Raw genomic sequence first — 25414 nt, 5'->3', positions numbered from 1 at the left:
TCGTGTGGGGATGTTGTACGGGGTTGTTGTACAGGGTTGTTGTATGGGTTGTTGTTTGGGGTTGTATGGGTTGTTGTACAGGGTTGTTGTTTGGGGTTGTTTTATGGGGTTGTTGTATGGGGTTGTTGCACGGGGTTGTTGTTTGGGGTTGTATGGGGTTGTTATACGAGGTTGTCGTATGGGGATGTTGTACAGGGTTGTTGTACGGGGATGTTGTACGGGGTTGTTGTACGAGGTTGTACCGTTGTTTTCTTGTTCTTATGCATTTTGTCTTGTTACTTATTTGTTACTTCTGCAGTACTTATGCATTCTTATCCTGTGGTTGTCCACTTATTTGACCCAAGGATGGATTAATACTGAACATAATACTGCAGTTGTCCAGCACACATATACTAGAGGTGTAGCTGACAAGGTACAGAGAGCATGTTGGATAGCAAATGGTCAATCCAAAGAAAACACATGATGACAGGATAAGTGTCGTATGAGGACTGCAAAAATAAAGGATAACTGCTGGGTAAGAAACAGAAGGTGTTCTACTTTCTCACATCCTACGAGAGCATCTAAAATGAGGTCCTTTCTTGAGGGCTTTTCTCCATCAGCTTCTCTGGAATGAGGACCTCATACAAGCAAAGCTGAACCTGCAAAACTCCAATATGAACATTTATGCTTATTTTTGCAATAAAATATGAAGGAGACGGGGCTGGAGCCTTCTGTGTCCCCTTCCCTCTCTTCTTAGGCGGCATGATGAAAGACAAAGTGAAGATCCGACTGTAAGAAGTGTAGGAATGGTGTATGTGTGTGTGCACGCGCAGTCAGTGGCCAGTGCGTTATATTGATTGGTTGTTTCGCGTCCATTACGTGACCTAAGCTTATTCGTTTGTTGCGCATTTTGTCTGTTCGCTCACCAGTAGATGTCCGGTACACATTTGGTTTCCGCTCATTGTCTGTTTGATTCATTCATATCCTGTGCTTATGTGTCCATCTGAGCTCCAACATCCACCAGAGCATCAAGGATGGATGAAGCAATTTTTGACACCGGAGAAATTATTTCAGTCTTTTACTAATCTGTTTACTCAGTCTGTCATCGTGTAAAAACACCTGTAGATGTCTGACCATGAGTGTCTGTGCTCTGTACATTCAGCTTCTTGGTGTCCTTCCTTGTAGGTTTATTGTGAGCAGACAGACTGTGAAGAACCTTGCACCATTTTTGTTTTGTTGTTGGTCGAGCCGCTGAACTTCCTTGTATGGCTCCTTAAACTGCCCAAATGGACATATTGCTCCTGGCGTCTCACTGCATTCTGCTTTATTTGGAAATTATGCATAAATGTTTAACACGGGGCAAAAGGTACATTTTTTTACATCCATATAAAAAGAAGTCTGTTTATACTTTGAGGGATAATTACTTTTTCACATGCGAGATATTGATTTTGTTGTGAAAGTGTCGTGACACGGACCCACAACAGGGGGCGGTAATGAACGGACAATGGATAAGCCAAAAGTAACAATTTAATGTTGTGAATCGCACAACGACGTACAGACAATAACAATATGGTGGACTGTCAATCATACACCAGGTGACGTGTGGGCAGGCTCGACGATAGAAGACGCCTGGCGAGAGAAGAGCTGGATCCCCACACAGCTTCCACCACCAACGGAGCTGAAGAACACCGGAGCCGCCAAGCCCTGCACCCCAGGTGGCCGCTGTCTTCAGCAGTCAGACCCGGTACTGCTGGCAGAAAACAGAGACAGTCCTGATGAGTGTGAGTTTGCACACTCAGTAATCCCACAGTCAGTGTTCAGTAAAGGAGGGAGAACCTCCACCTCCAATCACACACTCGTGCAGCTCCTGTCTAACCACTTATCTGATTGGAGTGTGAAGCGAAGCCGTCGCTGATCACACCAAACGCCAATCCCACAGATAAGGCAGACACCACAGGATAACGGCTGCAAAAGAAGTTCAGATTATTACTCAACGTTTTGAGTCAGCAGAGACAGTTATCTGAATGGTAGCTGATTTCTCGGCGAGGAGGTGGAGTTGCAGTCCGGCCTTTATGGTGATGGTGATGGTGATGAATGAGTGACAGCTGGTGCTGAGGATGAGTGACAGCTGTCACTCCCAGTGGCTCCGGCGCCCTCTCGTGCTTGAAGCCCGCACTCCAAGCAGGGCGCCATCTGGTGGTGGTGGGCCAGCAGTACCTCCTCTTCAGCGGCCCACACAACAGGACCCCCCCCTCAACGGGTGCCTCCTGGCGCCCGACCAGGCTTGTCCGGGTGCTGGGCATAGAATTCGGCCAGGAGGGCCGGGTCCAGGATGAAGCTCCTCTTCACCCAGGAGCGTTCTTCGGGTCCATATCCTTCCCAGTCCACCAAATACTGGAACCCCCGGCCCTTTCGACGAACGTCCAGGAGTCGGCGCACAGTCCAAGCCGGCTCCCCGTCGATGATCCGGGCAGGCGGCGGCGCCGGTCCGGGGGCACAGAGGGGAGAAGTGTGGCAGGGTTTGAGTCTGGAGACATGGAATACTGGATGTATCCGCAGTGAAGCTGGCAGCTTCAGCTTCACTGCGGCTGGAGTGAGGACCTTCACGATGGTGTGAAGGGTCCTATAAATCTGTCCTTCAGCTTCTGGGATTCCGTTTGCAGAGGTATGTCCTTTGTGGATAACCAAACCGCCTGCCTGGGCTGGTATGCAGGGGCCGGGGAACGCCGGCGGTCTGCATGGGCCTTAGCCCTCGTCCGGGCTCTGAGCAGGGCAGAGCGGGCGGTACGCCACACCCGACGGCACTTCCTCAGATGGGCCTGGACCGAGGGCACCCCGACCGCCCCTCCCTGAGTCTGGTTCTGCTGGAGGCTTCTTCCTGTTAAAAGGGAGTTTTTCCTTCCCACTGTAGCCAAGTGCTTGCTCACAGGGGGTCGTTTTGACCGTTGGGGTTTTACATAATTATTGTATGGCCTTGCCTTACAATATAAAGCGCCTTGGGGCAACTGTTTGTTGTGATTTGGCGCTATATAAAAAAATTGATTGATTGATTGATTGATTGACCTCTCCCTCCACTAGCGGAAACAATGGGGGCTGGTACCCCAAACACACCTCAAACGGGGAGAGGCCGGTGGCAGATGAAACTTGGCTATTATGAGTGTACTCGATCCAGGCCAGATGGTCACTCGAGGCCGTCGGGTGCGCGGAGGTCACGCAGCGGAGGGCCTGCTCCAGTTCCTGGTTCGTCCGCTCTGCCTGCCCATTCGTCTGGGGGTGGTACCCAGACGAGAGACTGACGGTGGCCCCCAGTTCCCTGCAGAAACTCCTCCAGACCTGGGAGGAGAACTGAGGACCACGATCTGAGACAATGTCTGCTGGAATCCCATGCAGACGCATGACATGGTGGACCAGGAGGTCTGCAGTCTCCTGGGCCGTCGGGAGCTTCGGGAGGGCCACGAAGTGGGCCGCCTTGGAGAACCGGTCCACTATCGTTAAGATGGTGGTGTTGCCCTGGGACGGCGGGAGGCCCGTGACAAAGTCCAGGCCGATATGAGACCAGGGGCGACGAGGCACAGGCAGAGGCTGGAGGAGTTCTTGGGCCTTGTGATGGTCGGCTTTGCCCCTGGCACAGGTGGTGCAGGCCTGGACATACTCCCGGACGTCGGCTTCCATAGACGCCCACCAGAAGCGCTGCCGGACCACTGCCACGGTCCTTCGCACCCCTGGGTGACAGGAGAGCTTGGAACCGTGACAGAAGTCAAGGACCGCAGCCCTGGCCTCTGGTGGGACGTACAGTTTGTCCTTCGGACCTGTCCCTGGGTCCGGGCTCCGTGTCAGGGCCTCCCGGACGGTCTTCTCCACGTCCCAGGTAAGGGTGGCCACGACAGTGGACTCGGGGATGATGGTTTCAGGGGGGTCTGACAGCTCGGTCTTGACCTCCTCTTCATGCACCAGGGACAGGGCATCAGATCGCTGGTTCTTTGTCCCGGGGCGGTAGGTGATCCGGAAGTCAAAATGCCCGAAGAACAGTGACCAGCGGGCTTGCCTGGGGTTCAGACGCTTCGCAGGCCGGATGTACTCCAGGTTCCGATGGTCCGTGAAAACCGTAAATGGTACCAATGCTCCCTCCAACAGGTGTCTCCACTCCTCAAGAGCCTCCTTCACCGCAAGAAGTTCCCGATTGCCGACAGTTCCGTTCAGCTGGGGTCAACCTGCGGGAAAAGTAGGCACATGGATGGAGAACCTTATCGGACTCCCCGCTCTGGGATAGCACGGCTCCTATCCCTGAGTCAGAGGCATCCACTTCAACAACAAACTGGCGCTTGGGATCGGGCTGCACCAGAACCGGTGCAGTCGAGAACCGGCGTTTCAACTCCCTAAACGCGGCTTCGCACCGATCCGACCAGGTGAAGGGGACTTTTGTGGAGGTCAGGGCTGTCAGGGGGCTAACTACCTGACTGTAACCCTTGATGAACCTCCGGTAGAAATTTGCAAAACCGAGGAACTGTTGTAGTTTCCTACGGTTCGTTGGTTGGGGCCAATCTCTCACCGCCGCAACCTTGGCCGGATCAGGGGCAACGGACTTGGAGGAGATTATGAACCCCAAGAAGGACAAAGAAGTGCGGTGGAACTCACACTTCTCGCCCTTCACAAACAGCCGGTTCTCCAACAACCGTTGTAGGACCTGACGTACATGCTTGACATGGGTCTCATGATCCGGAGAAAAGATGAGTATATCGTCTAGATATACGAAGACAAACCGATGCAGGAAGTCCCGCAAGACGTCATTAACCAACGCTTGGAACGTCGCGGGCGCATTGGTGAGGCCGAACGGCATGACCAGGTACTCAAAGTGACCTAACGGGGTGTTAAATGCCGTCTTCCACTCGTCTCCCTCCCGGATCCGAACCAGGTGATAAGCATTCCTAAGATCCAATTTTGTGAAAATTTGGGCTCCATGCAGGGGCGTGAACACTGAATCCAACAGAGGTAACGGGTATCGGTTGCGAACCGTGATCTCGTTCAGCCCTCTGTAATCAATGCATGGACGGAGTCCGCCGTCCTTCTTGCCCACAAAAAAGAAACCAGCACCCATCGGGGAGGTGGAGTTCCGGATCAACCCGGCAGCTAACGAGTCCCGGCTGTAGGTCTCCATTGATTCGCGTTCCGGACGTGAGAGGTTGTACAGCCTGCTGGACGGGTACTCAGCGCCCGGTATCAAATCAATGGCACAATCGTACGGATGGTGCGGGGGCAGCGTGAGTGCCAGATCCTTGCTGAAGACGTCAGCAAGGTCGTGGTACTCAGCGGGCACCGCCGCCAGATTGGGGGGGACTAAAACCTCCTCCTTAGCTGTCACACCGGGTGGAACCGAGGATCCTAAACACTCCAGGTGGCAGGTTTCGCTCCACTGAACCACAACCCCAGACGGCTAATCAATCTGGGGATTGTGTTTTAACACCCATGGAAAACCCAAAATCACTCGGGAGGTAGAAGGTGTTACATAAAACACAATCTCCTCCCTGTGATTCCCAGACACCACCAACGTCACTGGCTGTGTCTGGTGTGTGATTAGTGGAAGAAGGGTGCCATCTAGCGCCCGCACCGACAATGGTGACGGTAAGGCCACTAGAGGGAGCCCAACCTCCTTTGCCCATCTGCTATCCAGCAGATTCCCCTCCGACCCCGTGTCCACCAGTGCTGGGGCGTGAAGGGTTAGATCCCCACTCAGACATGACTGGGATTCGTGCAGATCGCCGGGGTTTCCCCACGTGGTTGTTGTGACCCACCCTTAGCCCAGTCTCTAAGGACGAGTGCTGCTGTTTTGACCGTTTGGGGCATTCTCTCTGTGTGTGCTCGGTAGAGCTGCAGAGAAAACACTCTCCACGGATCAGCCTCCTTTGTCTCTGATCTGATCGTTTTTTGGCCCTGCTCGTTTCCATAGCAACGTCAGCAGGGGGAGCTGTTGTCACGTGGAGAGCCCTGGCAATGGAGCATGGTGAAGTCGGCTTCCTTTCGGACCCAGGAGGAAGAGGGACGGCTTGTACCTTACCACGCCCCTCGTCTCGCTGCCGTCGGTGTTCCGTTAATCGGTTGTCTAACCGTATAACCAGGTCGATAAGCCCATCTAAATCCCGTGGCTCGTCCTTCGCCACCAGGTGCTCCTTAAGGACCAGAGACAGTCCGTTTACAAAGGCGGCGCGGAGCGCAACAGCATTCCAGCCAGCTCACGCTGCCGCGATGCGGAAGTCGACTGCATACTTCGCTGCGCTCCGACGCCCCTGCCGTATCGACAACAGCACACTTGAAGCGGTCTCGCCTCTATGAGGGTGGTCGAACACCTGTCGGAACTCCCTCACAAACTCAGTATAAACCGTTAGGAGCCGTGAATTCTGCTCCCAAAGCGCCGTAGCCCAGGCGCGTGCCTCTCCTCGAAGCAAATTTATACGCGTACATGACGGGATGCTGTGAAAAGACGAGCGAGCACTGCATCAAGAAGTCCGCGCACGTCTCCACACAGCCTCCGTACGGCTCCGGAGGGCTTATGTATGCTTCAGGGGAAGGTGGGGGGGTTCGTTGAATGACCAGCGGAATGTCTGTTTCTGGCACACGGTCAGCAGGAGGAGGTGCTGCAGCAGCGCCCTGAGCACGCACTTCCACCTGGGCGGTGAGAGCCTCCATCCTACGATTGAGAACACTGCTCTGCTTGGTAACTAAGTCCAACCGAGCGGTAAAGGCGGTTAAGATGTGCTGCAGCTCACCCAACATGCCTCCTGCTGGCGCCTGTGCACCTCGCTCTTTCATTGGCTGTTCAAGCGATGGTTGACGCCCCTCGGGATCCATGACGCTGGCCGAGAAATCCTGTTGTGAAAGTGTCGTGACACGGACCCACAACAGGGGGCGGTAATGAACGGACAATAGATAAGCCAAAAGTAACAATTTAATGTTGTGAATCGCACAACGACGTACAGACAATAACAATATGGTGGACTGTCAATCATACACCAGGTGACGTGTGGGCAGGCTCGACGATAGAAGACGCCTGGCGAGAGAAGAGCTGGATCCCCACACAGCTTCCACCACCAACGGAGCTGAAGAACACCGGAGCCGCCAAGCCCTGCGCCCCAGGTGGCCGCTGTCTTCAACAGTCAGACCCGGTACTGCTGGCAGAGAACAGAAACAGTCCTGATGAGTGTGAGTTTGCACACTCAGTAATCCCACAGTCAGTGTTCAGTAAAGGAGGGAGAACCTCCACCTCCAATCACACACTCGTGCAGCTCCTGTCTAACCACTTATCTGATTGGAGTGTGAAGCGAAGCCGTCGCTGATCACACCAAACGCCAATCCCACAGATAAGGCAACACCACAGGATAACGGCTGCAAAAGAAGTTCAGATTATTACTCAACGTTTTGAGTCAGCAGAGAAAGTTACCTGAATGGTAGCTGATTTCTCGGTGAAGAGGTGGAGTTGCAGTCCGGCCTTTATGGTGATGATGATGATGTGACAGCTGTCACTCCCAGTGGCTCCGGCGCCCTCTCGCGCTTGAAGCCCGCACTCCAAGCAGGGCGCCATCTGGTGGTGGTGGGCCAGCAGTACCTCCTCTTCAGCGGCCCACACAACAGATTTGGGGTCTTGTTTGTTTGTTTACATCCAGTCAAATTATTATTTATGTGTAACGTCCATTAACAGAGGAAACCGTGTTTGACTGAGAGCAGACGTGCGCGGTGCTGGTTTTATTCTGAAAGCTGAAAGCGGATGTTGTTTTTGTCTAAGAGCGGCTGCTTTGCGCTCGAACCCTCCCTGTCTCCTGTCGCTCCTGTGCGGTGTTTTCTGCTGAAAGGTGAAGAGGTTCTCCGTGAGTCTGTGGATCCGGATTTTAAACCATGTGAGGTTGGTTAAACCCGCAGCAGGAGACCCTGTGCAGGTGAGGAGGCTCCGAGCCGCCTGTTGCTCCAAACCTGCTCGATTCCGGGCTTTTTGTTGTTTACATTAATTATCATGTTTTGATCAGTTATTCATGTATAGGTTGAGCCCTGATTTCAATTTGCAAAATCGATTGTTTGTATTACCGTTATGAATCCTGTTTTCCGAAAGCAGACAGGATTGAGTCCTGATCTGTTGCGGGTTTCAGTGGGTTGGTGCGTGATGTTTTCTCTGGGAGCCACCTGCCAGTCTCCCTTTGAAAAAAATGTAATTTAAGGCGCTCTCGCTCATTAGTCAAATGTCTTTCAATATAATTTTACAATTTGTAAAAAAAACATACAGTAATTGGGCCTGGAGGTGAGCCACAACAACACTTTATTAGTGATCTGTTTTGAATTGGACTCTTACTTCCCCGTGAATTTCCACAGCCATGTACCGGCAGAATAGCCGGAGAGCGGGGCACCGAACCGAGCCGACCGACCATTAAAAATTCAATCTGACGGAACTTACTGCTGCTAGGTGTGAACACTCTGTGCCGAATACTAATATCGCTATTACGAAATCAGAGAGTGTTTGGGATTTCACAGGCGCTCCGCTCGTTTTTCACCACTCAGGCTGGATGTCTTAAATTGCGCAGTTACTAAATGGGATTTTTGCGTGACGTTCTTTCCATTTATGAGTCGTTTTCGGAGTACAGATGACAGAACGTTAAATTTATTGTGCTGGAGACACGATTACCTGTATTTCTGTCAGATCTTTAACGTGTCATATCCTGACTAGTCACGTTCTGCCTGTGAGACAACAGTTTTCATCCAGCAGAATCTCACATTCATCGACAGTCAGACTCACGTGAATAAAAGCTGCTTTTATTGAACGTGGAATCTGCTCTCTGATGTTCCGTTATTTACAGGCAGACCTGCAGGCTGCTTTTTACTGAAATGTCGTCTTTTCTCACATCAAATAATTGATCTAAACACGAACTCTCAACAGTATGATAATGAATTATTCAGTCATTGTAATTCAAAATGTGTACCTGGAAAATATGGTGCTTGAGTTTTGTTGCTCAGACAAAACATGATGTCATTTGTCAGGTGCTGTGTGTCCACCACGGGGTCTGGATGGCAAACACCCAGGCAGGTTTCAGTTACAGTTTGTCAGAAGGTACATGGGAGACTAAAACAATGTTTCCTTGTTTGAAGCTGTGCAGCACCATGGACAGTTACTCCAGTCACAGCTGCTGAAGCCTGGAGATCCTGCAGACCTTCATGGGTGACTTTGGCTTTGAGTTCAAATCGGGTTTATTGCTTATTAGCACAGTACCCGGGTGTTGCCCAGGCAAGAGATCTTGGAGACATTTGTGAGTGCTTCAGCTGTTGATAAATCCTACATGTGCATGTTCATGGTCATCTGCATCATTAACACCCTCAGTTAACCATATACGAGGTCTGTCCATAAAGTATAGGTCCTTTTATTTTTTTCAAAAACTATATGGATTTCATTCATATGTTTTTACGTCAGACATGCTTGAACCCTTGTGCGCATGCGTGAGTTTTTCCACGCCTGTCGGTGACATCATTCGCCTGTGAGCACTCCTTGTGGGAGGAGTCGTCCAGCCCCTCGTCGGAATTCCTTTGAGAAGTTGCTGAGAGACTGGCGCTTTGTTTGATCAAAATTTTTTCTAAACCTGTGAGACACATCGAAGTGGACACGGTTTGAAAAATTAAGCTGGTTTTCAGTGAAAATTTTAACGGCTGATGAGAGATTTTGAGGTGATACTTTCGCTTTAAGGACTTCCCACGGTGCGAGACGTCGCGCAGCGCTCTCAGGCGCCGTCGTCAGCCTGTTTCAAGCTGAAAACCTCCACATTTCAGGCTCTATTGATCCAGGATGTCGTGAGAGAACAGAGAAGTTTCAGAATTCAGCATTTCAGCATTTTATCCGGATATTCCACTGTTAAAGGAGATTTTTTTAATGAAAGACGTGCGGGCAGATTGCAGCGTCGGCTCGCAGCCGCCACGACGCTCCGCCACAGGAAAAACACCTCTGTTGGAAGCCTTAAGGACAAGTTGGAACATGTCCAGCTGTTAAACAATTTCTCATATACTCACTCCACTGAAAGCCATCAAAAGCCGCCTGGATTTTACAAATGGTTATCAACACGGAGGTGTTTTTCCTGTGCCGCCGCACCGCGCCGGCTGCGTCCCGACGCGCGGACCCGTCCGCACGTCTTTCATTAAAAAAATCTCCTTTAACAGTGGAATATCCGGATAAAATGCTGAAACCGACTTCTTCTGAAACTTCTCTGTTCTCTCACGACGTCCTGGATCAATAGAGCCTGAAATGTGGAGGTTTTCAGCTTGAAACAGGCTGATGACGCCGCCTGAGAGCGCTGCGCGATGTCTCGCACTGTGGGAAGTCCTTAAAGCGACAGTATCACCTCAAAATCTCTCATCAGCCGTTAAAATTTTCACTGAAAACCAGCTTAATTTTTCGAACCGTGTCCACTTCGATGTGTCTCACAGGTTTAGAAAAAATTTTGATCAAACAAAGCGCCAGTCTCTCAGCAACTTCTCAGACAAAGGAATTCCGACGAGGGGCTGGATGACTCCTCCCACAAGGAGTGCTCACAGGCGAATGACGTCACCGACAGGCGTGGAAAAACTCACGCATGCGCACGAGGGTTCAAGCATGTCTGACGTAAAAACATATGAATGAAATCCATATAGTTTTTGAAAAAAATAAAAAGGACCTATACTTTATGGACAGCCCTCGTATAGTAACAAAACATCTGCTTGTTGGTGTTCCCCGCCAGAATAACAACTAAGAGAACATTTTGTGTGAGAACAGCAGAGAGACAAAAAACATGAAAAATAAATTATATGACTTCACCGCGATGTGGCGACGGCCCATCCATCCACCGATGAACTTTTGAAGTGTTATGTGTCGGACGCGGTCGGAGCACTGACCCAGCATTTGACAGGACCGAGCATAAAATAAGCAGAGCACGGTTCAAAAGATAACAGAATTTAATAATCATAGTGAGTTTAGTGATAAACCACCAAAAATGTCCGCGGTCTGGTGAGGTGAAAACACGGCGCGCTCCCAGCAGCGCTAACGGTCCGGAGCCAGAACTGGTTCGGACCCAAGGACCCCGCCGACACCCCCCAGGTGGCCACGACAAACCGAGTCTGTGAAAGAAGGAATCATTATGTGAGTCCACACTCAACACACAGAGAGAACGCTCAAAGGTGCACAAACAGCAAACACTTCCTGGCTTAATTACTAATCAGCTTCCCACCCTGCAGGCATGGAACATCCAGTTCACAAAACTCCACAGCAGTGGAAGCTGATTAAACGACCAACATACAGCTCAATATAATAAAGGTGTGAGGGACACCATATTTACTGACTGTATAAATGTTAGTCACAAAATCTAACGTACCTCAGGAAGTGTGCTGACGAGCGTGAGACCTCACCCTCTCCTCTTTCACAGACCATGCATCAAACCTAGACGTTCTCTGCATCCACTGATGATGAGATGGCTCCCGAGACGACGATCTCACCCGTCTGGTCACAAGGTCGAGTCTCTGGCAAATACACACTGTGTACTCCAGTCTTAAATGCCACCATGTTCCAATCCATGTAGATGCACCACAGCTGTGAGTCCTGACGAGCCGCAGGTGATCAGCCTCAGGTGATCAGGGTGAGGTCCTGATAAACTCAGCTACACAGCCACTCAGTCCCAAATGCAAGCCACCTGGAAGGAAAAACAAAAGACAGAAACAAAAAGGCAGCCAGGCCCCCCAGCCATACAACAAGCATGCTCTAATTAAGACAAATGCACCACAGCTGTGAGTCCTGATGACCTGCATATGATAAGCCTCAGGTGTTCAGGGTGAGGTCCTAATACTCAGCCACACGTCAGCCACTCAGTCCTGAACGCATACCACCTGGTGGGAGAAACAGAAAACAAAAACAAGGCCAGCCAAACACCCTAGCCCACAACATGAAGTCCACTATGGGTCATGTGTTTTATTGTTTCTTAACCCCTTTAATGGTCAATTCAACATTTGGTGGCACATATTTATATCTACTAGATTCTATTGAAAATGTGAGGACATTAAAGGGTTAATTAAGACAACTAAATCACATATGGACACAATTTTAAGAAGCTGTAAGAAGCTTTAACATACTCACCACTAGTGTTGCCACAGTTACTTTGAAAAAGTAATCCAATTACTGATTACTGATTACTCCTTGAAAAAGTAACTTAGTTACTTTACTGATTACTCAATTGTAAAAGTAACTAAGTTAGATTACTAGTTACTTTTTTAGTTACTTTCCCCAGCTGCCGACAACAACCCACGTCAACATGACAATGATACCTGTTTTGCCAAAACTCACTTTATAGTCACCCTTTCTTGACTTCAATGAAAATAAATACTTGTTTTATAAAAAGTAAAATAAAGACGTCTTTCTTGACCTCATATTTAACTGTTGACAGCACTGTAACAGTAAAACCTGCAATTTCAAACCTACATTGTTTATAAATGTAACTATTAAATTCTAACATTTTTCTAACATTTAAATTCTCTCTAAACATTTTACTTGTCGAAATTATTATTATTTTAAGCAATATTAGTAGTTGTAGTAAAAAACGGCTTCAAAACTGGACCTTTAATCTAGGGGTGTTGTGGGGGGGCACATCCCTGCCCCACGCCCCCATTCCATCTGGATTCGCCCCTGCTTTGGCGTTTGAGCACAAAGAATGGATAACATTTATTTATGCAGAAAACATGACCAGATTTACAGGTAAGAAAGTTCTATTGCGTTTTCACATCATGTGGTCCTCAGAAAGAGAGTTTAGGTGCATTTGAGTGGAAAATAGTGTTAGTTGTTGACGTGTCGCGGAGGATCAGCTGTTTTTAACGAGACGATACGGAGCAGCTCAGCTCAGAATTCTAAATAAAGGAGGAAAAAAGTATAAAAATGTCTTCGTAAAGCTCAGTGCAGGTGTGCTGATCACCGCCCTTTAAGAGGTGAGGACGAGTCGAGCAGCTGCAAAAAACCGCGGATGAAAAGCTCACAGCTCACTTAAAGTGTGTAGTTCAGTCGAACCCCGACCTCCTGCCCACAGACCAAGTTTAATGCTGCTATCGACCCACAATGAAAAATAATAGTAACGCACAGTGACATGGAGAAGTAACTTTAATCTGATTACTGACTTGGAAAGATTAACGCGTTAGATTACTCGTTACTAAAAGAAGTGGTCAGATTAGAGTAACGCGTTACTAAGTAACGCGTTACCGGCATCACTGCTCACCACAAGAACCAACATCAGATTTTCCAGTTGAGTACATAGACAATTATTTATCGCTAGTGACCCCAGAATCCTTTGCACTACTGTGACATCACTGCACCATCTTTAATTAAATAAAGTCTTTCCCAGTTAAATTTGACCAGCGAAAATAAAATAGACCCATTTTTTTAAATATAAATTCTAATCCAATTATATTTTTTCCACAAATCTGATTGGTGAATCGTGGGAGATTTCAGACCATAAAATATCGCGTGGACGGTGGCAAAATATTAAAACCATTTCACATTTGATGTGTTACTCCACCCCCTGACCGTGTTGCTGCACAGGTGTCAATAATGGCACTCTCAGCTGAGAGAAATTAGTGCAGTGAGGACGATGCCGAAATGCGTGGATTTAATGGATTTAACTGGATTGATGGATTTAACTCAATGCAGATGAGGAGATGGAGAAATCTGTGGGTTTGCTCACAGGATTTTCAGTTTGGCATGATGACGCTGTTGCTACGGTAAGCTTTGACGAGCCGACCACACCCTTCCACAATGATTCACCAACCGAATTACTTACAGAAAAATAAACCATGCAAACGATGGAATTGGATTAGAATGGGAACAACCCTGTTGTGTCTGATGATTTGTGGACCCTCATGCTGGATTTTACGGTCGCAGTTTTACGGGCGACACATTAGCAGAGCCGGTCAAATGGCTATTTTTAACAGGGTTATTCCGTAAACTGAAGTAGGAATTTTATATGATTCAAGCCTTGTAGTAACAGGCAGACATTGAGGTGCTCCTTGATGGTAAAGTTAAAGGTCTTTATGTATTTATTTTATTTTATGATGAGGTCAGAAACTGCTGTTTAGTTCATGCAAATGTCTTTTGTAGGTTTTGACACCAATGAGGCTACACGTTGGTTAATAATTCAACATAATTACAAGGGCTGTCCTTATTAATTTGAGGAAATGAAAAAAGTTTGCAAATGAGGTTGCATGTTGTGATGGCAGCAGTGTTTTCTGGAAGCAGTGTCTCTGTTCTGCTACTCAATGCTGTGCATATGCACGGTCAGAGCTGTGTGTATTTTTACACACATTCTCAAATTTCATAGTTTGTGTTGAAATGTTCATACATACAGTTTCAGCACAATTCTGTGTGTATTAATTGTTGATTATTGACATTCGAAGTTTTTTAATGATGGGTCCATAGACTCTATGATGCGACATATGAATACTGTTTGTATTTATAAAGACTGATGTAAATGAAGTCTGTGACATTCAGTAACATGTTAATGTTCGTGTATCTACCCCCTGATCTGTCTGAAGACAACTGGCTGCAAAAGTGATGATTTTATTGTGTTACCTAGTATACACAACAAGTTGGTTGCCGTGCCCCAAGGTTCTTGAAATGGAGCAATAACTCCATCTGGTGGACATTTACCATTAATGCAGGTGCAGCAGACAATGCAGGAACAATACAGTTTTGCCAACAGTTCTCGTGTGTGTGTGTGTGTGTGTGTGTATGCCATGGGTTAAAGTTCTCCGTCACCATGACGGATTTCTGTCATTTGGAAAATTTAACCACACATACGCGTGCGCACGTGGTGCCGAAATATGATACTCTCACTGTCAAAGCAACATCCCATTCTGCGCTAATCAAAACAGCAGCAATGTGAGTGTGGACTGCGGAGGGAGGGACTGTGTGAATTTTCACTCCTCTCTGCTCTGTTTACTGCTTGCTATGAGCCACGGTCCTTCTCCTCTCTGTCTTTGTGGGAACATTGGCAGACACTCCCCAAGTAGAGTGAGGCGTGGCTTTGCTTTGAACCAATGAAGCAATGATCCAACTCTGCTTCAATGGTTTGTCGCTTTATCTTAATTTTCCCCCGCTAAAACCCTAAAGAGCATATGTCTGTGAGTAATATTTACCTTTTTCATATTAAACCGACCTGTTATGGTCTTCTAAAACAGTTGATAGATGTATTTTATAACTTAAAAACGGGACTGATGCTAACGCGTTAGCATGTCTATGGTGTTTTCAATGTTAAAGTTAGCATTAAGCAGTTCGCATCTCAGCACAGTTTGTGTGCATGTTTTCTGTATAATAAATAATGGCTTAGTGTTTGTTGTCATAAAAGAGTCAAATGTATTACGAATTAGAATTTATTTATTTTTATTTATATATTAATAATAATAATAATCAGAAGAATCAGAATCGCCTTTATTGTCATTGTAATTTCCATTACAACGAGATTTGAGTGCAATTCCAAAAAGGTGCTTTCCATGGTGCGAGTAATTTTTAGCCAAATGAAAGATCGTGAAATTTAACGGTAAATTATTCAGAGTATATGCACAACTAATATAAACATAAGGTAAAATAAAATGAAATGTGGACTCCATCCATCCATCCATCCATCCATCCATTTTCTTCCACTTTATCCGAAGTCGGGTCGCGGGGGCAGCAGCTCAAGCAAAGCCGCCCAGACCTCCCGATCCACACACACCTCCCCCACCTCCTCCAGGGGAACCCCAAGGCGTTCCCAAGCCAGCCGAGAGATGTAATCCCTCCAGCGTGTCCTGGGTCTTCCCCGGGGCCTCCTCCCAATGGGACGTGCCCGGAACACCTCTCCAGTGAGGTGTCCAGGGGGCATCCAGAAAAGATGCCTGAGCCACCTCAACTGACTCCTTTCGACATGGAGGAGCAGCGGCTAGACTCCGAGCTATTACTTAGTCCACATTTACTCGGTGCGGAGTAAATGTGGACTAAGTAATTTATAACGAGAATTATATACAACTGGTTAAGTTTAATGACAATTTGTTTCGGTCAAACCACATCTAAGCTGTGTTTTTACACAAAAAAAAATAAAATGCACTAAATTGCACATTTGTGTCTTTTTCATGAAAATAACTTATTAAAGATCACATATTACACTTTAGTCAGGCCTTTAAAATACTTTTGTGGACTCTTGCTGTAATATGTTGTCAGTGGTTGAGATAGTTTCTGTAGGCATCTAAAAATGCTCATAATCGGATGAAACCTGATGAAAATCTCTCAAAATAAAACAAAACATTATTTGAGGTATGTTTTTGACGAGAATATAACATAACTTTATTACTACAAGGTCAAATGTTGATGTTGCGTGATAAAGGCCTTTTAATAATAACTCACTTCAAGAAATAATGGCAAAACTCATGTAAGTAAAAACAATAAAAAACAAACAAACAAAAAAAAAAGATCCATTACTAAAATAATCGTTAGTTGCAGCCCCAGTTTGTTTTAGGAGTGAGAGCATTTTACCGATTAAATATGAATAAGCCAGTTTTGAGTTTCTCAGTGTGCATGCGTTTTCTAAACTGGTGACAGTGTTACTTTGTGCACAGCAGAACAACACTGTCAGTTGCTTTAGGCCCTAATTTTGTATTTTATTGACTGTACAGCGACACAGCACGCATTTGGTGCATTTACTGGATTAGAACAGATCAAAATACTACAGAAGACAAAGAACTTTTACTTGACAGTTTGAAGTGCGTTTTCTTTGTTTCAGAAGACTTCATACCCATTAAAATTCACCAGAATACACAAAATTTGACTTGGTCTTTAAAAAAATGTTCTGGGGGAGCACCCCCAGACCCCCCAGAATCAAGACTACACCCCACCCCCACCACCCTTTTATGTACCTTTATGTTCAGGTTTTGCATTCTTTTTATGCTTTGTCTGTCTCTCCTTAGAGGCTATTTAGAATTGATTTGTGTACTGTATAATGTATTTATTGAGGAAAAAACAGCGTGTGCCCCCACTACGCCACATTTTAGGGAATTGCTGGCATTGATTTTTGCCAGGAAAAAATTTCAGTCAATTGAAAATTTATTGCTTTAACCCATGGTGTATGCACATGTATGTATATATATATATATATATATATATATATATATATATATATATATATATATATATATATATATATATACGAGAGCTGTCAATAAAGTATAGGTCCTTTTTATTTTTTTCAAAAACTATATGGATTTCATTCATATGTTTTTACGTCAGACATGCTTGAACCCTCGTGTGCATGTTAAAGGAGATTTTTTTAATGAAAGACGTGCGGACGGGAAAAACACCTCCGTGTTGATAACCATTTGTAAAATCCAGGCGGCTTTTGATGGCTTTCAGTGGAGTGAGTATATGAGAAATTGTTTAACAGCTGGACATGTTCCAACTTGTCCTTAAGGCTTCCAACAGAGGTGTTTTTCCTGTGATGGAGCGTCGCAGCGGCTGCGAGCCGACGCTGCAATCCGTCTGCACGTCTTTCATTAAAAAAATCTCCTTTAACAGTGGAATATCTGGATAAAATGCTGAAACCGACTTCTTCTGAAACTTCTCTGTTCTCTCACGACGTCCTGGATCAATAGAGCCTGAAATGTGGAGGTTTTCAGCTTGAAACAGGCTGACGACGGCGCCTGGGAGCGCTGCGCGACGTCCCGCTCTGTGGGAAGTCCTTAAAGCGACAGTATCACCTCAAAATCTCTCATCAGCCTTAAAATTTTCACCGAAAATCAGCTTAATTATTTCGAACCGTGTCCACTTCGATGTGTCTCACAGGTTTAGAAAAAATTTTGATCAAACAACGCGCCAGTCTCTCAGCAACTTCTCAGACAAAGGAATTCCGACGAGGGGCTGGACGACTCCTCCCACAAGGAGTGCTCACAGGCGAATGACGTCACCGACAGGCGTGGAAAAACTCTCGCATGCGTACGAGGGTTCAAGCATGTCTGACGTAAAAACATATGAATGAAATCCATATAGTTTTTGAAAAAAATAAAAAGGACCTATACTTTACGGACAGACCTCATATATATATATATATATATATATATATATATATATATATATATATATATATACACAGTGAGGAAAATAAGTATTTGAACACCCTGTGATTTTGCAAGTTCTCCCACTTAGAAATCATGGAGGGGTCTGAAATTTTCATCTTAGGTGCATGTCCACTGTGAGAGACAAAAATCACAATGTATGATTTTTTTTAATAATTTATTTGTATGTTACTGCTGCAAATAAGTATTTGAACACCTGTGAAAATCAAATCAAATCAATTTTTTTATATAGCGCCAAATCACAACAAACAGTTGCCCCAAGGTGCTTTATATTGTAAGGCAAGGCCATACAATAATTACAGAAAAACCCCAACGGTCAAAACGACCCCCTATGAGCAAGCACTTGGCGACAGTGGGAAGGAAAAACTCCCTTTTAACAGGAAGAAACCTCCAGCAGAACCAGGCTCAGGGAGGGGCAGTCTTCTGCTGGGACTGGTTGGGGCTGAGGGAGAGAACCAGGAAAAAGACATGCTGTGGAGGGGAGCAGAGATCAATCACTAATGATTAAATGCAGAGTGGTGCATACAGAGCAAAAAGAGAAAGAAACACTCAGTGCATCATGGGAACCCCCCAGCTGTCTACGTCTATAGCAGCATAACTAAGGGATGGTTCAGGGTCACCTGATCCAGCCCTAACTATAAGCTTTAGCAAAAAGGAAAGTTTTAAGCCTAATCTTAAAAGTAGAGAGGGTGTCTGTCTCCCTGATCCGAATTGGGAGCTGGTTCCACAGGAGAGGAGCCTGAAAGCTGAAGGCTCTGCCTCCCATTCTACTCTTACAAACCCTAGGAACTACAAGTAAGCCTGCAGTCTGAGAGCGAAGCGCTCTATTGGGGTGATATGGTACTATGAGGTCCCTAAGATAAGATGGGACCTGATTATTCAAAACCTTATAAGTAAAAAGAAGAATTTTAAATTCTATTCTGGAATTAACAGGGAGCCAATGAAGAGAGGCCAATATGGGTGAGATATGCTCTCTCCTTCTAGTCCCCGTCAGTACGCTAGCTGCAGCATTTTGAATTAACTGAAGGCTTTTTAGGGAACTTTTAGGACAACCTGATAATAATGACTTACAATAGTCCAGCCTAGAGGAAGTAAATGCATGAATTAGTTTTTCAGCATCACTCTGAGACAAGACCTTTCTAATTTTAGAGATATTGCGCAAATGCAAAAAAGCAGTCCTACATATTTGTTTAATATGCGCATTGAAGGACATATCCTGATCAAAAATGACTCCAAGATTTCTCACAGTATTACTAGAGGTCAGGGTAATGCCATCCAGAGTAAGGATCTGGTTAGACACCATGTTTCTAAGATTTGTGGGGCCAAGTACAATAACTTCAGTTTTATCTGAATTTAAAAGCAGGGAAATCAGTGTTAATATTTGGTACAGTAGCCTTTGTTTGCAATTACAGAGGTCAAACGTTTCCTGTAGTTTTTCACCAGGTTTTCACACACTGTAGCAGGGATTTTGGTCCACTCCTCCATACCGATCTTCTCTAGATCTTTCATGTTTGGAGTTTCAGCTCCCCTCCAAAGATTTTCTATTGCGTTCAGGTCTGGAGACTGGCCAGGCCATTCCAGGACCTTGAAATGCTTCTTACGGAGCCCCTCCTTAGTTGCCCTGGCTGTGTGTTTGGGGTCATTGTCATGCTCTTACTGAGGGAAGGAGGTTGTTTGCCAAAATCTCACAGTACACGACCCCATCCATCCTCCCTTCAATACGGTGCAGTTGTCCTGTCCCCTTTGCAGAAGAGCACCCCCAGAGTATGATGTTTCCACCCCCATGCTTCACGGTTGGGTTGGTTTTCTTGGGGTTGTTCTCATCCTCTAAACATGGTAAGTGGAGTTGATTCCAAAAAGCTCTATTCTGATCTCATCTGACCACACGACCTTCTCCCATGCCTCCTCTGGATCATCCAGATGGTCACTGGTGAACTTCATCGGGTCTGGACATGTGCTGACTTGAGCAGGGGGACCTTGCTGCCCTGCAGGATTTTAAACCATGACAGCATCATGTTACTAATGTAATCTTTGTGACTGTGGTCCCAGCTCTCTTCAGGTCATTGACCAGGTCCTCCTGTGTAGTTCTGAGCTTTCTCAGAATCATCCTTACCCCACAAAGTGAGATCTTGCATGGAATCCCACACCGAGGGAGATTGACAGTCATCTTGTGTTTCTTCCACTTTCTAATAAATAATCATAACAGTTGTTGTCTTCTACCAAGCTGTTTGCCTGTTGTCCTGTAGTCCATCCCAGCCTTGTGCAGGTCTACAGTTTTGTCCCTGGTGTCCTTAGACAGCTCTTTGGTCTTGGCTATGGTGGACAGGTTGGAGTGTGATTGACTGAGTGTGTGAACAGGTGTCTTTTATACAGGTAACAAGTTCAAACAGGTGCAATTAATACAGGTAAAAAGTGCAGAATAAGAGGGCTTCTTAAAGAAAAATTAACAGGTCTGTGAGAGACAGAATTCTTGATGATTGGTAGGTGATCAAATACTTATTTGCAGCAGTAACATACAAATAAATTATTAAAAAATCATACATTGTAATTTCTGGATTTTTTGGTTTTTTTTTAGATTATGTCTCTCACAGTGGACACCTAAGATGAAAATTTCAGACCCCTCCATGATTTCTAAGTTGGAGAACTTCCAAACCCGCAGGGTGTTCAAATACTTATTTTCCATATATATATATATCACTAAACTGTCCGGAATTAGTTGTTTATTAATGAAACCACTAAGAAACCAATTAGTATGTATGTGTGTGTGTGTGTGTGTGTGTGTGTATATATATATATATATATATATATATATATATATATATATATATATATATATATATATATATATATATATATATATATATATATATATATCACTAAACTGTCCGGAATTAGTTGTTTATTAATGAAACCACTAAGAAACCAATTAGTATGTATGTGTGTGTGTGTGTGTGTGTGTGTGTATATATATATATATATATATATATATATATATATATATATATATATATATATATATATATATATATGCACACACACAGGGGTGTGGTGGGTACAGCTAACTAAAAAGTTAGCTTCGATAACCGCTAATCCACTAACTGAATAGTTAACTTTTATAACGCTAAACCAATAAACCGCTAAAAAATTTAGCGGAAGTTACTTTTAGTGCTGAGTCGGTACACTGTTGACTACTAATAAGCTGGTTTCGAGTTTAAGAACCACCAGGGCTTCTGAGTAAAATCAAAGGCAATAACAAACCCCAAACGAACAATGAGACAGAGCTTCTGTCTTCATGCACACTGCTTGCTGCTGCACAAAATGAAAAAATGTAATTTACTTTCTACATACTACAACCAGTGTTGCCACAGTTACTTTGAAAAAGTAATCCAATTACTGATTATTGATTACTCCTTGAAAAAGTAACTTAGTTACTTTACTGATTACTCAATTGTAAAAGTAACTAAGTTAGATTACTAGTTACTTTTTTAGTTACTTTCCCCAGCTGCCGACAACAACCCTCTGCCACCTCAACATGACAATGATACTTGTTTTGCCAAAACTCACTTTATAGTCACCCTTGACTTGACTTGACTTCAATGAAAATAAATACTTGTTTTATAAAAAGTAAAATAAAGACCTCTTTCTTGACCTCATATTTAACTGTTGACAGCACTGTAACAGTAAAACTTGCTATTTCTATCCCACATTGTTTATAAATGTAACTATTAAATTCTTTCTAACATTTAAATTCTCTCTAAACATTTTACTTGTCGAAATTATTATTATTATAAGTAGTTTTAGTAGTTGTATTAAAACTGGACCTTTAATCTAGGGGTGTTATGGGGGGGCACATCCCTGCCCCACGCCCCCATCCCATCTGGATTCGCCCCTGCTTTGGCGTTTGAGCACAAAGAATGGATAAGATTTATTTATGCAGAAAACATGACCAGATTTACAGGTAAGAAAGTTTTATTGCATTTTCATATCATGTGGTCCTCAGAAAGAGAGTTTAGGTGCATTTTAGTGGAAAATAATGTTAGTTGTTGACGCGCCGCAGAGGATCAGCTGTTTTTAACGAGCAGATACGGAGCAGCTCAGCTCAGAATTCTAAATAAAGGAGAAAAAAAAACATAAAAATGTCTTTGTAAAGTTCAGTGCAGGTGTGCTGTTGTCAGCGCGCTTTAAGAGGTGAGGACGAGTCGTAGCTGCTGCTGATGAAAAGCTCACAGCTCGCTTAAAGTGTGCAGTTCAGTCGAACCCTGACCCCCTGCCCACGGACCAAGTTTAATGCTACTATCGACCCACAATGCAAAAATAATAGTAACGCACAGTGACTTGGAGAAGTAACTTTAATCTGATTACTGATTTGGAAAGATTAACGCCTTAGATTACTCGTTATACTAAAAAAAAGTGGTTAGATTAGAGTAAAGCGTTACTAAGTAACGTGTTACCGGCATCACTGACTACAACACAGACAATGGGCAGGAGACATGAAATGCAAAGCACTTTTCACTCATGGTTTCATTAATAAACAACTAATTCTGGACAGTTTATCGGCATTAATGGTAACTCTGTCATTTTTACAAAGTGGAAATATTGCACATATCTTCTAAACTAATATGCTAATTCTGAAGGTTTGAGTGTTAACAGACACGTGGCAAAAGTCATGATGGGAAAAATGAGTCTCCTTCACTGGTTGGTTGGTTTATTTATTTGTAAAAAAAAAAAACAACAACACACAAGTCACTGTAGCGTGTGTGTTGGTTTTTAGAAATAAATGTGTATTTGTAAATATGTCTTTTTTCATTTGTAAAAAAAAAGGCATTTGCAAAACTGAAAATTCTGTTTGTGAAGTGTAATTCACAATGAATAGCAACCAGCGTTGGTTGCCATCCTGTCCTCCCTTCTAGCACCGCCCATGCCAGGAAGTGTTCAAAATTTGACATTTCCTGTTTCACTGTGGACTCACTTCCTGTTTCATTGTCAACTTGCCACTGAATTCCTGCGAAATCTCATGAGATCTCGTCTATTGTCAATCCAGGAAGGGTTGATCGAGGAAGTGTTCAACATCTGACATTTCCTTTTTTTTTTTTACAAAAAATTAATGAGACAAACAAAACGTTACACAGAAACCTTCAACAGCAAAAACAACATACCGAAGAGCAGATTAATTAAAAAAACAAAAAACAGATCAAAACTATGGGGGAATTTTATGTATAATATAATGAAGGCAAAGCCTTTGACTGAGCAGCATTTTTCTCTATCAAAAAATATTGAAGTTGTTTGATTTAAATACTGTAAGAATTGAAGATTCAGTTGGGCAATATTATTTTAATAATTTTCTTCAGGGGTTGATGATTTAATTGGAAAAGTGATGTTTACATAACAAAAGATATTTATTCTCCTGTCTTATGTGACACTGACAACATATATAACATGTATTAAATTGCAATTATAAATATACTGAGAGATATGTAATGACTATATCATAAAACAACAATATTTTAATTCAGTGAAACTAGATACTTATGCTATGTACAATGTAGATATATTCATTACAGGACCTCTAATTATAAATAAGCAACAAATTAGTAACACAATATTTCTATATGTAAAATGTTCATTATAGTACCTGCCATTATGAATAAGCAACAAAATAGTGACAGTACATATTATTTCTGTATATATAATAGAAATTTGATTCTTTCTTCAAAATCTGTAATCAGTGTCACAACAATATATATTATTCATGCCTAATTCACAAATTTGATTAGAAATGATTAATTACCACTGAGCACTTGTTAAGAAGCTGATCTGTTAGCTAGTGAGATTTCGAGTGGATTCCTGGGATTTTTCAACATTGAGAAGACTGATGTGACACATGAATAGATCACTAACAGGACTTTATATTTGAATGTCAGATAAAAACATTACTAACCTGAATGTCGATTGTTTTCTGTACTGACAGTGACTAGATGAAATGTATTGATCTTTGGCAGACAACAGCCAGGGGTGGACACAGTTCCGCTAATCTGCTAACCGCTAATTATCGAAGATAATGTTTTCATTATCAGATTAGCTTTTCAGATAACTTTGAAAACCATTATCAGACTAATTATCTTCCAATAAGTTTTGGTCCAATAATTTTTGGACTGCTAACGTATTTTTGCAGATGTGGTAAACAAAGCTTAACACTTACAAACATTTATGAAATCTAAAATCAGTTGAGTACCTACCTGTTAAATGTTTTGTATTAGATGCACAGTTCTATTCTCTTCAAACACAGGAGAGCTGGTTCTAAAAGATAAGCAAAGGAGAACTGGTCACAGAAAAGATTTCATTTATTTTGACCCCATACTGATATGTGGCCAATATCACCCAAGTCATCCTGAGGCATACAGTTTTAACTTATGGTTCAAATTTTAACCAAACTAATTTTGGAAAAGTTATTTAAATTAACATCACATCTAAAGTTTTATAAAGTGAAAATATCAGATATATGTTTTAGATTTAATGTAATGCACTAATTGTGAAGGTTTTAGTGTGGACATGCTGTCTCCATGCTGTCTTATGGGTAATCTCAGTACATTCATGACAGAAGAAATGCATTTGAGACGCTCTGATCAAGCTCCAGACGGACAACAGCATTAAACTCTTTGTATTTTGTGCCTAAAACGCTTGTGAATATATTCTCTGGGTTTATAGATGTTGTTATTGTGTTTGTTTTATGTAAAAATGCCAGACGAAGCTTAGGTTGCTTCTCCATTATTTTCAATTGGAATCATTGCAATCGATTCCTGTTTGCTATTTAACGTTTTGCTTATGTCAAACACTGTCTGTCGTCTTTGTTCCAGAGTAATATATATAAGATGTCTGAAATTCAGTTTGCGTTTATTAAATTCCACGCATCTTAAACGTAGCAGACACGAATAATCTGGAATTTTGTTTTGGCAAGTTTTCACAGTCTCTGCTGCCATCTACTGGCCAGTAGTGTTCATGGCAGTATTTGCCCTAAGTACTGAGTGTCTGGGCACCAGCAGATGGCAGTGTTCTTTTTATTTTGACACCAGTTATATCAGATGGTTATCGAATTACAACTTGGCTTTTTTTTTTTTTTTTTTTGCAAAAGCCTTTTTTTTTACAATTTAAAAAAATGGCATATTTTTACAAATATGCTCTCTCTCTGTTTCTCTCTCTCTCTCTGTCTCTCTCTCTCTCTGTTTCTCTCTCTCTGTTTCTCTCTCTCTCTCTCTCGCTGTCTCTCTGTCTCTCTCTCTGTTTCTCTTTCTCTCTGTGTGTTTCTCTCCTTCTC

This window comes from Thalassophryne amazonica, chromosome 20 (assembly GCF_902500255.1).
Source record: "Thalassophryne amazonica chromosome 20, fThaAma1.1, whole genome shotgun sequence".
Lineage (NCBI taxonomy): Eukaryota > Metazoa > Chordata > Actinopteri > Batrachoidiformes > Batrachoididae > Thalassophryne > Thalassophryne amazonica.
This window is presented reverse-complemented; position numbering follows the sequence as displayed.